We start from the raw sequence: 13,343 nt of genomic DNA, 5'->3' as shown, positions 1-13,343 counted from the left end.
AAGATGTATCAGGACGCTCTGACATACACATGCTATAAAATCTGGATATTATCAGAAAATTACCACTTAACTAAAGAAAACCTTTATGGATTCTGAGCATGTGTTCTTATTTTACTGGCAAAGATGCTTTTGGCATTCTCACTACTTTTAAATCTTATGTTTATTACAAAACATGTAGTCACCAGGTTAATATAAGGGATTACAGTAATCACATATAATCTCTTTCTCTTATGTCCAAAAGGAATTCAAATTGATTCCATTTTTGCCTTTTACATTTTTTGATAATTATTTTTGTGAAGAATACCTCAGCCCCCTCCAACCCAGTATCCAAAGCCAGCATTTATTGTTTAGATCTTCATGTACATTATCTATTACTTGGGTGTTAGCAAAATGTGAAAAAATAGTAGATTTTATGTCCTATATCTCTCCAAAGATGAATGAGACAGGCAAATATTTCATACTTTACACTGGCCACTAAGAAGTTACTTGCAGCTATTACTAACGCTTCTACCTGAGGTTATTCTTCCCTCTATGGGCTCATTGAACTCTTCTGTTCCAAAATGCTCAGGCTTATTTCCTAATAATACTTCTTATGCATTTATTGAGTGAAATCATGACATTCTGATTGATGCCAGTAACAGTTTGGCCAGATAAGCCACGTTTAAATCAAGAAATCTGGGCAACCACCATGATTTTTTCTTCAATGGCTATCTTGAAATCAGAGTTCTCAAACCAGTTTTTGTTTTCAAGCAACTAAATTCATACCACACTACATAGCTTATCATCTAGCTTTCTTGCTGCAGAACAAGCAATTTTTCAAAGCTAGCAACAATCTTGTACCTAGCTGGCATATATGGTGCTGTATTATGTCCAGCCAGCCAATGCTGTCTCAGTTAAGAAACATGAAAAAAGTCTTAACAGCTACTATACTCCATCAGTTTTTTCAGTGACTGCAAATTATTCTCTTTTAATGAAGTAAATTTACATCCTGATATGAATGTGTATCATTATCTCATGTTCACTGCTACATGCATTGCTCTACTTTTTATACATTTGACAAAATCACTGCTATGTGTATCACAGGGTTCCTCTTCCTCTAACCAACCTGCTAGCCAATTCTAACTTTCTGTTGTCACCCTCAACAGCTTTATGTGCTAGTGTAAATGAAAATGACAGAAACAGCTATTCGTCATCAGAGTCCTGATGAGTCTCCACATAGACAGGAACGCTTCTTTTTTAGGCTCTGTTTTAGAGTAAATCAGTGACACACTCTAGTGTAAAGTCAAACTCAAAAACAATCCACAGGATGACCTCTGAAGAGAGAGAATTTGGGTCATGTACAGCATTATACAAGACAGAGGGGGGGATATTTGGATTCCAAGAATCACTCTCACATGAAAACAACATAATTACAGGGCCCAATTTCCTAAAAGGCCAAACTCAGCTAGGTCTAGAAATTCTAAAGAGTAGATGCAAAGATTGCTAAGGCATTTTTGGACTCTGACAAGTATTACAAGCTCTCATGGTAAATGTAGTCATTGAATGACGCTGCAAACTTTCAGCAGTAAGCAGAGAAAGCTAGAATTACCTTTCCTTCTGGTAGAGGATGGTGAATGTCAGCTTGAGGCTTCTGTATTAAGTCACTTTGTCTAATGCTGTTTGTTTTCTAAAAATAACTTTTTCTAATGTAATTTATTTTAGACTGCCGGATCTAAATATGAAGAAACTACACTTGCTTTATCTCTTGTTTTCCGGTGTTAGATAATGCAGTAGCATTTCCCACATGCTAGAAGAAAATGTGAAACCTGAATCAATACCTTTTGTTTTTACTGATACTCTAGTATTTTTGTTGCTTACTGTGAGACACAGAAGGAGTATGAAAAATTAAATCTTGCTTTTAATGAAGTGATATTTGATGCTAAATGCTTTCATATTGTTGCAGCATCAGTCACAGTAATCTTTTCATATTTGATTAACTAAATTAGGTAAATGAGGAATGTAATTAAAATGCTACTCTCAACCTCTAAAATAATTTAAGAAATTAGACGAGCGATGGATCAGTTCACATACCTTACAAGAAACATTGAAAAAAATAACATTATTGTCTCCTACTCGAACAGTAAGTCAGCTGATTTCAACATGATTTAACCCTCCACAATTATTGTGAGTACAGCATAGCTTTCTTTTGGGGGGCATTGTAGGTTAATGTTTAGTCTCTTTAAACCAAGCTAAAACAAGGCAGTGTTTGAATCAGTTCAAATGACATACAGCTGATGTTCTCAACTTTGTCTCTGCTGAGACCTCCTTTTTCGGCTTGAGAGGTCTGTCTCTCCAGGCAAGTAAGAACTCCACTCCCCTTTGAAATATGGAAAGTATAAAATCACCCTAATGCCCTGACACTCGTTTACCATTCCATCGAGCATTATGACTCTTTGGACTAAAAGCCTTTGAGACATGATAGGGTTTTTTCGTTGTTTCCAGTTAGCCAATTAGCCTCCAGTGTAGATTAAAACATAACTGAGTGCATATCCAACAACTAGAGGGAGCTCAACTCTTTGGAAGACCTCTTCTTTCAGCCTGACTTACAACTGTTCAAGAATTCAGTTTTGCTGATTATTAGGTGGAGTCATAAAATCCACAGTAAACAGAATTGTTACACTTAGTGCCAAACAGAGGACGTAGAAGTGTGATTTTTTTCACTTCCCTGCTAATTTACCTGAAGAAATAATTCCGATAACCAGGAGCTGGCAGTGTTACACTCAGTAGGCACTCTCAGAGCTACATACTACCTTGGAAATGTATGTAGAAAAGTGATTTACTCACCATAGGGGTCCACTCCTTGTTATAAAATAAAATAACATGTAATAGACTATTTCTTTTAAATTAGACATTGTTTTGTTAGTTTGCAGGAATCATGGCATCTTTCAAGCTTGTAAAATGTATATCCTCTGCAGTATTAGAAATTGCTACTATATGAACATATGAATCATAAAGAACATAATATAAATAATATTCACACTAAATATGTATGTGGTGGGTTGATCCTGGCTGGAGGCCACCACATATATAGTAATGTATTATAATATAAAATAGCATGTAATTAGCATGTGAATTCCAGCAATATGTTTTAGATTTGCGTTTGCATTGTTTTCAGAATAAAGTTTACAAAGTACAAACTTTTCTTTAGCTCTACATTACTATAAAACTGCCAGCATTCATACATAGAAGTTGCTACCTGTTATTTGTTATCCAGACATTGTCTTAAAAAATAGGCCCTGAAACAAGGCAGTAGTCCCAGGCAACAACTCAGCGTTCTAAAAGTGCACCAGTTAATAAAAGTAAGAATATCTGTTTGTTTAGATATATATGCATATCCATACAAAATGCATTACATATATATGTATATTATATATACACACACATATATTTAAGTCTCATGAGGAGTGGCTGAGGGAACTGGGGTTGTTTACCCTGGAGAAAAGGAGGCTGAGGGGAGACCTTATTGCTCCCTACACCTACCTGAAAGGAGGTTGTAGCCAGGTGGGTGTTGGTCTCTTCTCCCAAGTAACAAGGGATAGGAGAAGAGGAAATGGCTTCAAGTTGTGCCAGGGGAGGTTTAGATTGGCTATTAGGAAAAATCTCTTCACTGAAAGGGTTGTCAAGCACTGGAACAGGCTGCCCAGGGAAGTGGTTGAGTCACCATCCCTGGAGGTGTTTAAAAGATGTGTAGATGTGGTGCTTAGGGACATGATTTAGTGATGAACGTGGCAGTGCTAGGTTAATGGTTGGACTTGATGATCTTAAAGGTCTTTTCCAATCTTAATGATTCTGTGATTCTATAGACATATACATAGGCATACATATATAGAATATATTAAAAATATTTAAAAATACAATATTTAAAGATTCTCTTTAATAGAAACTTTGCTACTTCCTGGGGAGGCAACAACTTCTCTATCCTACTCACAGGGAAGTTAGACCGGCATAGGAGGTGACCTAAATGAATACACAGGAATAGAAGGATAGCCTATATAGCAGGTAGCCACATTTCATTGAGAATGTCAGTCATTACCACCTTGTTAACACCCCATTTCTTCTTAACTCTTCCCATTGACCATGCTTTACTTAAGAGCTTTCTATGTTTCCCCTCATTCTCCCTCTCCCTTTTCTCCCCCCTTTGAACCTTTCTGTCTGCTTCTTCCTTTGACTTCAGTTTTCCTTAAAGGATTCAGAACAGTAGCAGTGAACTTTTAAGCACTGACATTCAAACAAGATCAGAATGATGTCAAAGGAGTTCACACCTCCCTACCAGTATGTGTTTATAGAAAATGACTTGACTTCTGGCTTCTCAAAATGTAAATGCTTGTTACAGAGGGAGAAATATGTCATAAAAAGGAGATACTAAAGAAAGCAAGAGGCTTTATCCTCGCCCCCCCCTATTTCTCATGCAGTTCACAGAAAGTGCCACATTTCATTTCACTCTAAAACCTGCTTAGGCTTTGCTTTAAAAAGATCTGGAATATGAAAGCTTGTGTGTCCTGTCTCCTTTGGGTCATCCAGAAGTAGTCTGGGATTTTCACAGCTGCTATTTGCAGAATAACTAAGAAATACTGAGCACTGTATATTAAATTAGTGTTAGTGACAAAGAAAGAAAAAAGAAAAACCAAAACAAAACCCCACCAAATTCCTCCCTTCCCCAGTTGTTCTATCAAGTCAAAAGTAATGGTTGCCCACTTGGTAATACATCTTATGTAATTCATTATCATTCCAAACAAATTAAATAGGACCTTGAGAAGCAAACCATAAAAACTGTGTACATAGGTAATCTTTCTATTCATACAATTGCACTAAGGGACAAAAGAGAAAAAAATCACATTTCTTTGTGAAAATGATGATGGTGTTATCCAATATAAGAAAGTTCCTAAAGATCAAAGGATGTACATAATAAAGGTTTCTTTCTGATATTTTAACAGGTGATATTTCAGTAGTCAAGCAACTCACAGGCATCTGAGCTCCTCATATAGAAACCTAAGCTCTTGGTGTGTTGATTTAAGATAGCATTATTGTCACCATCATATTCAGGTACCATTAAAAACCACATTTTCAGGCAACTGTGAGATTTTTAAAGAAACACCAACAAAAAGATAAACAAAATCTTTCCTTCTTGTCAGAGTGTGAGAATGTTCAAATTCCATTTCATTTGCCCTCTCAGAGGTTTTGATTGCCTTTTCCACAGCTTGACCTCATCTTGCTCTTTTCCTCGCAAATTTTTCTTCTCACATCATAGATGCTATAAAACATAGCCATATAACTAACACTACCCCAAGGATCAATTTATATTTACTTAATTTGCATGTAACAAAATATCAGACCACTTATTTCACTGAATAAGGAGTTATGTATCCATTCACAAACACGATGTTGCATTAATCATGACCGGACCTATTTTTGCAGAGTATGAGTGATTTTTTTTTTTCAACTCCTCTAAGTTTCTTAAAACATATTTAATTGATATCATTTGATTTGGGTAGTTACAACTTATAAACACAAAACTTCAGCTCTACATGGAATAGCATGTAGACTGCTTCCAATCTTTTTTATGGTGTGTCACTTATCATTCAGCCAAAACTATTCAATTGAGGGATATTCTTTTTCTGTTGCTGCCCTGGACAGATTTAAAGCATTTTCTGGCAAGACCTTAAAGGATGAAAACAGAGGGGGGGGGGAAGACTAAAACACAAGGAAGGATCCAAAATGACAAATATTCTTGCCTACTGACATGAAGTCCACAAACTGGACTATTAGGAGATAATAACTACTAAAGAAGAATGAGTAGAAATATGATGAATAATGAACACAGGAGATCGGGGAACGAAGACGTGAAGAACTTCCCAACCAAGCAGTCTAGTTAACATACTTGTAAATCACAATCTAAAAGTTCCAAATAGTTGCCAGCACTTTCTGCCTTTGTGTAAGTAGCAGACACTTGTGGAAGTTACACTGTTCTAATTCAGCACAGAAAAAAATAATCAGTTTGTTCAGTTGACATCCCTGGCATAACACCGAGTTAGCTGACTACATATGCCAACTTTCCCCTAGTTTCTTAGTAGGAGACTACAAGAGAAGTAACAATCTCTTTGACATACACAGTTTCTGAGTGTGTTCTGGGTACGAAGCATAGCGCAACTCTGAACAATGCCACCAGCTGGTGCAAACATATGTACAATGGCAGATAGTACTGAATCGTTCAGGTTTAAAATTTAGAAGAAAGATTAATGCTGATGCTTTCATCTCTTCTCTACCCCCATTTTTCATAGATTTCATGGAAATATGTTGATGCCTTTACAAAACCAATTCTCAGAAGTTCAGGAACTTCATTAATGATTTATTTTAGCATCTTAAAATGAGCACAAATGTTGACAATATATCAAATATTAAAATTTCTCAAGCATTTCCTTATTTGTATTATTTCAATAGCTGTTTTACAGGTTCTACATTATATTCTGATCCTTCTGTCTCTTGGAAGACAGCATGTTTTCTTAAATAAGTTTATTTGGCATGTCAACTGTTTTAGAATTGATGAATTTCATCTACTCTTCATTAATTCATATAACTATTTTTTCCTTGTATTTCTTTCTCCCCCTCCTGCAATGCATTTATAAGAGCTTTTACTCCCATACTTCCAACTGGGAAAACCTTTAATGAGTTGAAAGCTGTAGGAAGAGGCTTCCTGTATTGTATTAACATCTGCTAGACTGTTTAATGTTTGATGACTACAAGGACAGACCTAAAGAACAGCAACCTGAATCTCTGGCACTAAACTTTCAGGTTCTGCAACTGGATTTTACAAAACCCAGTACCACCTACTAGTCTTGAATGATGCTGTAGCTTTTGCTCTGAGAAATACAGAGTTGATACACAGGATTTTAGATAATAAAGATCAGACATATATTCTCCAAATATTCATAAGTAGGACACTGTAACTTAGTAACCTTCAAGAGTTACCACTGGATTTCCTGATGCTCCTGGTCTCTAGTCTTGACTCTAGCCTAGTATCGGTACTGTGGCACCACAAAATCAAACTGAAGGAAGAATTTACTTGAGAGGGAAAACCTGCATAATGGAATTCAGCACTCTTTCTAGTCTATTTGTTCTACCTGACCTTTGCCTTTTGTTGCTTAGTTTCTCTTTCACATGCCTTCCCCATCACCAAGTCTTCTGCCTCCTGAAATAACAAACAGCTTAAATTAATTTAGAGTTTTAAAAGCTATATGAAACAGAAATTACCTAAGGGGAGGGCATTTCTCTTTGCTTTTAAATGATTTCATATAATTTTCTAGCAGCAGAAAAAACTTGATTTTCTAGTAGTCTCTACTTCTCCATGGAGAAATTTCATAACTCAAACTCCAGCAGAGTCAAACAATCTCTGCTCCAATAGCACCAGTTTTACACCTGAAATCTTATCAGTCATCCTAAGAGCCATCCTGCAATTATCTCATAAAGATTAAATTACTAATACTAATTAAATACTAATTAAAATAACTTCTGTTACAGTCAAAGACAGAGGAAAAGTCCCTGTAGATGGCCAAGAAAATGCCAGCTGGTCAATGAAATCTCGTAAACCGCATTTTAAATATTATCCCACCAGAGGAAAATCAGTCTAGCACTGATTACATATTACAAATGAGGGTTGGGTTATACAACACATAATTTTTGTGTTTAGCATGAACAGCGATTATGATCACAAAGCTTCTACAGTTTATTTGCACTGAAACCTTCATAGCATAATGGGCAAATAATGATGGACTTTTATAATTTCTTTTACAGAAAAATAAGTTTGTTGAACAATTTTTGCAAGGTATGTGTAACTGTAAGAGAGAAATTATGGCTAGATACACCATATCAACTCTTAAGGACTCTAAATGAAAATTAAAAGTATGATAGGACAGTAAGATTTTGTAAAAATATCTTTTTCCTTCTCTTTTTGGAGCATTGGCTATTCAAAGACAGAGAAAGGTCATTTTCAGTAATGAAACTAGAAAATATATTGTGTCTAATATGATCTACTCTTTGCACTAAAAAACCCAATAATATTAAGAAGCAGCATAAATCTTATTATTGATTTTTTTAATAATTTTATTAATAGCTCTATAAAATATATCTTCAAACTTTTCTTTCAATCACATCCAGCATAGTTTAGTCACAGGACTCAATTTTAGCTTTATCTGAAACACGAGACCAGTATTTCATTTATACTACAGTAGTTTTAAATGGAGGCAAACAGGGATGCTTAGAGATTTAAGCTGAATGTTATTAAAATACATTATTACTAGTGAATGATAACAGTTATGTTCTTTCTGGAGATATAAGCCTGAAACTTTCATGCCTGACCTAATTTAGTTGTATTTCATGAAATGAATCTTAAAAGAAAGAAATCATTTTTGTAAATTCACTGCTCATGTTAGAAATCTCAAGAGTTCTCATTAACAGAAAAATACATTCATGCCATCAAGAAAGCTTTTGTCATCCTGCAGATGAAATAAGTCTGTATGGAGTCATGAACTAATTTGAAACTATTTGAAAAAGGAGCTAAAACAAAAAGGGGTTTTCTTCTGATGAGTTCTTACTAAAAAAAAGGAATATCACTGAGGAAACTGATTATTCATGTGAATAGATAGTTTGTATGAAAAAACTGCAGCTATCAAAAAGTTCCAGACTTGCCATTGAATGTGGTCCATAGGCGCCTGAAGCAGAACTAGTCCCCTTGCTGCATGGTATTCGTTTGATACGCATGCAACTAGCTCTCATGGCAGTCACTTGAGTGCTTCCAAATGCAACGAAGTCCTCTTAATTTGTACACGTGAGTGAAAATCTGCAATTTTTTTCTAATACTAAAAGCAGGTTGGCCTATCATGAGGTGCTGTAGAGTCAAGTTGACTTCCTGAACTGCTTAAAAGCTAACTACTATTAGTAATATATACAAATGTATATAATTCTATTTTTTTTTGTTTATGTATATATCTTTGGAAATACAGACTTTTTTCTAGATACACATTGTTCATACATCTATAAAAAGTAGATGAGACAGACTTCTGCATAAGGGTAACTTATTCTCCATACACATGGCATATACAGCCATAACTGTATCTACTTGTTGATCAAGGTTGCTGAGAAAGTGTTTAAGACTGTAAACTGCTGGTGAAGTTCATTACCCACCTTAAGTTAAAAGAAGGGCAGGGAGAGGGAGCGGAGATGTTTTTGTGGCTGGTTGGTTTTAATTTTGGGATGTGTCTAAAAAGTAAATCCTTCCAACTATATCACAAGCTATTACTTGTCAGCAAAAAGTAGTTTAAAATGATACATCAACCCCCAAACTGCTATCTTATCAAACAAGTCATGATTTTATGTAATGAGGAAAGAGCAATCAATTCACTTCCCGTCACCTTATTTGCACAAAGAATAGTTATTGTCTCCCTTACGGACACTTGCTGCAAAAATATGTCCAGTACATCCTAAGTCAATGGTATTACCACTACCTTCCCAGTAGGCTTTACACAAATTTATTCTACCATAATCTATTAAACTTTAAGCATTCCTTTAGCATGTGTACTTTACTGATATTGTTAAATCTGTGCTTCTTACTAAAAGCATCGGCCATTTAATTCTTCTACTTTTTCAGATCATTCTGTGTGTCTATTCTAAGGTATTCAAGATGAACCCTATGACAACTTTTAAGGAAAAACATCTGTAGTCTTTATTGAATAAGAACTGCAGTCAAACCTCATATTTGATTAACCTTAATGCTTCCAAAATTGGAAGCACTTTGGCATGCCCATTTTGCTGAACGTCCCTGTCTAAATTATACATTTGTAAATATTTCTTTATTGCTTACCATTATTTCTAATGTCCTTCCTACAGTTGATGCCAGTTGGTTTCAAGAACAGTAGAACGCCCCAGGGTTGCAGGGAGTAACAGCTGTGGTTCAGGAGGTGGTACTCTGCTCACCGGCTCTGTGCTCAGCTAAGGTCTTTGCTCGGCAGGGGACACTGGGTTCTCATAGGTGCACGCTCCTAAATACAACATCAGTGTCCTCTCTACTTCATATAAAATATGCAGCTGCTGTAACAGATGGCGACCTAGTAAAAAGGTTAGAAGAAAAAATCCAAAATAATGATGTTGGTTGAAACATACACTACTCAGGTCAGGAGAAGGTGGAACTGTCTTGCAAGGGCAGTTCTAAGTTTCTGAGTAACTAATGATAACCAGAAATACCAGCAGCAGTCGAGGCAAATGACTATTTAAAGTTTCTAAGTACAGCAAAATTAAAATCTGTGCATTCAAGTTTATTTTGAGAAAACATTGCTGCTAGTCTAGCCTAATCTAGATTGTAATGTAGCCAGTTTACATCCATCTAACAAGGATGTTATTAAGAAAACAATCTTCCTCCCCTTTCTTTTCTCCAATACATGATATCTGCTGATTCATTACAGGTAGATTAGGTCCCCATCACTGCAGTGACCAGAGGCAGCAGATGCGCCCAACAAATAGATGTAAACTAAGAATATGCTATCTCTGATGGAAAACAACGCAGGTCTTCAAAAACAAGCAGTTCTGCAAACTGCACATCTTGGGAGCTCTACTATATTCTGGATTTTCATTTGTAATATCTCTCCCCTGTGCGGACTCCCCAGCAATATAGTGGAATTCATACTGCATCTTTTCACTCAGTGGTGATCCTTTCTGCTATCTTTCTCCTTTACTAAAATGTTTCTTTCCCTGAAATTTGAGGTCTGTATTCACATTTGCTGCCATGCTTCTCATGGCTCTCCTCCTATCTTTAGTGTTAGCTAAAACTGAAGGGATCAAACAGCAAAGTCAGCTGAAGACCAATTCTCCTTTTCCTACCACAATTTTTAATAACATAGCAATTAAAAATATTCCGATGTATAAAAAGGCAGTATTATCTATGTGTGTCTTGTGATGCCAGCAAATGATAAAGCTAACAAAAATAGAGCTAAATTTGTGGTGCTATCTATATGTTTAGTTTTTGTAATGTTTTCTTTTTCACATGCCTCATTGAAAACAGCTGGAGAAAACTATTATACCTTACTTCCTAGGCCTGTTCTGCTTGTCACTTAAGACTAACACATTGGCACAAAGGTGTTAAAACTTCTTTGAGACAAGATTTTAGCTACTCAGAGGTACAACAGTTGTCCAGTGGTTATTCTTAGGGGTTGCTTCCTGGCATAGTTCCCCTTTCTGCCAATGTAGAACGGGACTTTTTTCAAGTTCTGAAGCTTACTTCAATGATGAATGAATAAGCTCCTCCTTATTTCAGAGGAATTAAATACTTACTTTAGACAATATCCCTGAAGTCACTTGCTAAAAATGTCGGTAAATAAGAAAGAATTGTGCATGTGTTGTATGCAGCCTGGTTTTGTATGAAAGTGCGTGCCTTGGTTATGGATACCATAGGCAGAGGGAAAAAAAAATATATAGACCAGGCCAGCTGAGGTCTATATAATGAGGTGATACCAGCTCTGGAGTGCTGCCAGAATGTGGCTTCTGGAGAAGCCAAACAGGAGACAACTTGTGTGGTAACGTGCTGAGCTGAAGCCAGTTTGAGCATGTCTGCCATGCCCTGTGAGCGCTTCTGGTTCCAAAATGTCTTACTGGGTCGGGCAGACCCAGATGCAGCACCTGAAGTGGCTCCATGTGTTTGTGCAGTGTGCACATTGAGAGCAGGTCTCAGGTGGCACACCAACCTTCAGAAGCAGCAGAATTAAATTCTTCCTCAGTCTGGGAAAGAAAGCTTCTTCCAGTCTATTTTCATTGCAGATAATGGAGTGGTGACTTGATTTTAATGCTTCAGAAAATCTTTTTTTCCCCTTACTGGTAACCCTATAAATAATATTGTACAGCATTTAGCAAACTTGGATGTGCAAACCCCACCAGTTCCAAAATGCAATAGCTAGCACACAAGGAACGTTAAGTTTAAGAACTTTTCCAGAAGTTTCCATAAAAGGCAATTTAATAACATAGGTATCTGTGACTTACCTTGGGAAATAGGTTTATCTTTGCAAATGATACTGTACTACTTATTGTCTGTGTAACTGAGAAGCTCTTTAGACAAATGTTTTATTTTTCTTTCTTTAGATTGACATGGGCTTTACAGGAACGTTTGTTTTTTAAGACTGATGTGAAACTCTGAAGGCCTTCTGATTTGCTTGTACTACATTTAACTTCATAGTGAATACTCATGTTTTTAGCTTTTTTTACATTTTTAACATTTTCTTTTCCCTCACCTGCATTAGAAATACTTGCTATTTGTATCAGGTATAAAAAGTATTTGGCTACATCACCTTCACACCTGTGCTTCTTAAAGACAAAGACTCATGGTCTCTTTCTACATTTTATTGTGATTATTTTGAGAGACATGATTTACCTTTAAATGGGGGTTGACTCCATGTTACTGAAAGCTCTGTATGGGCACTATGGAAAAAATATGTCCCACGTGTTTTAAAACCCACATATTCCATATGCATAGGTTGCATTCATATTCACCTGTTCCTCATTTCACTGTCATTCATTCTTCCTGTGTTAAAGATCCGATGATCTCATTTCTTATTCTTCCAACTGTTTTTTTAAAGTAACTTAAGCATCAATGACAGACATGTAGTTCTTGTCTTGGACACTTATTTGAATTTACTCAGCTTTTTATCTACTTATTCATGTTTTCCTCTTCAGAAAATGCCTTCAATTATCCCCCCAAAATGAAATTATATGAATTACACATTCTATTTCTGTAAATGTGTAGGTATCACAAAGTAGTTAACATGTAGCTATTCTAGCCTATAAAATTTTTTCATACTATAAAAAGTCCAGGTGCTACAGAAATCAATGGAGAAATTCAGATTAATGAGCTAGGATTTCACTGCTAACTTGTTCTAAAAGAGAAATGCCAGTTTAGCAGTTCACTGATGATGGACTACTGTACAGTGCAGTGACCAAAGATCAATATGCCAAGCTACTAGAAGAAAAAGACATTGTAAATCTATGTGGTGCATTGCTGAGACAATAGTTTTTATAGAACAAACAAGTTCTCACACACTTTCTCTCAAAAGTGGATTCAGTGTTTATGAAGAACGAATTGTTCTGGTTCAAAATGTCTGCAGGCTGTCCTGATGAGCCTTGTCAAGTCCGGAATTACAGATTTCATCAGTCTCTTTAGGTGAGGGACGTTACGTAAAGCTGAGGTGGAAAGGAAGCTAGATAAGGCCCCTCTTACAAATTACCTTAAAACAGCTACAGAAATTGCTAATAGGCTGCTGAGCTATTGTCCC

General features: G+C 36.1%; 1 protein-coding gene across 11 annotated transcripts in view; it reads right to left on the bottom strand.

The window, feature by feature from the left end:
- B3GALT1 (beta-1,3-galactosyltransferase 1) overlaps positions 1-13,343 on the bottom strand; it is a 212,259-nt gene that overhangs the window by 161,288 nt on the left and 37,628 nt on the right. For 2 of the 11 annotated variants that reach the window (XM_054830421.1, XM_054830423.1), the window contains exon 2: positions 9,893-10,136. The exons of the other annotated variants lie outside the window; for them this stretch is intronic. The gene's annotated coding sequence lies outside the window, so the exon portion shown is untranslated. The remainder of the gene's footprint in view (positions 1-9,892; positions 10,137-13,343) is intronic. 11 annotated transcript variants of the gene reach the window in all.

This window comes from Grus americana, chromosome 6 (genome assembly GCF_028858705.1).
Source record: "Grus americana isolate bGruAme1 chromosome 6, bGruAme1.mat, whole genome shotgun sequence".
Classification (NCBI taxonomy): Eukaryota; Metazoa; Chordata; class Aves; order Gruiformes; family Gruidae; genus Grus; species Grus americana.
Note: the sequence above shows the minus strand (reverse complement) of the source record. Positions and strands in the feature narration are given on the sequence as shown.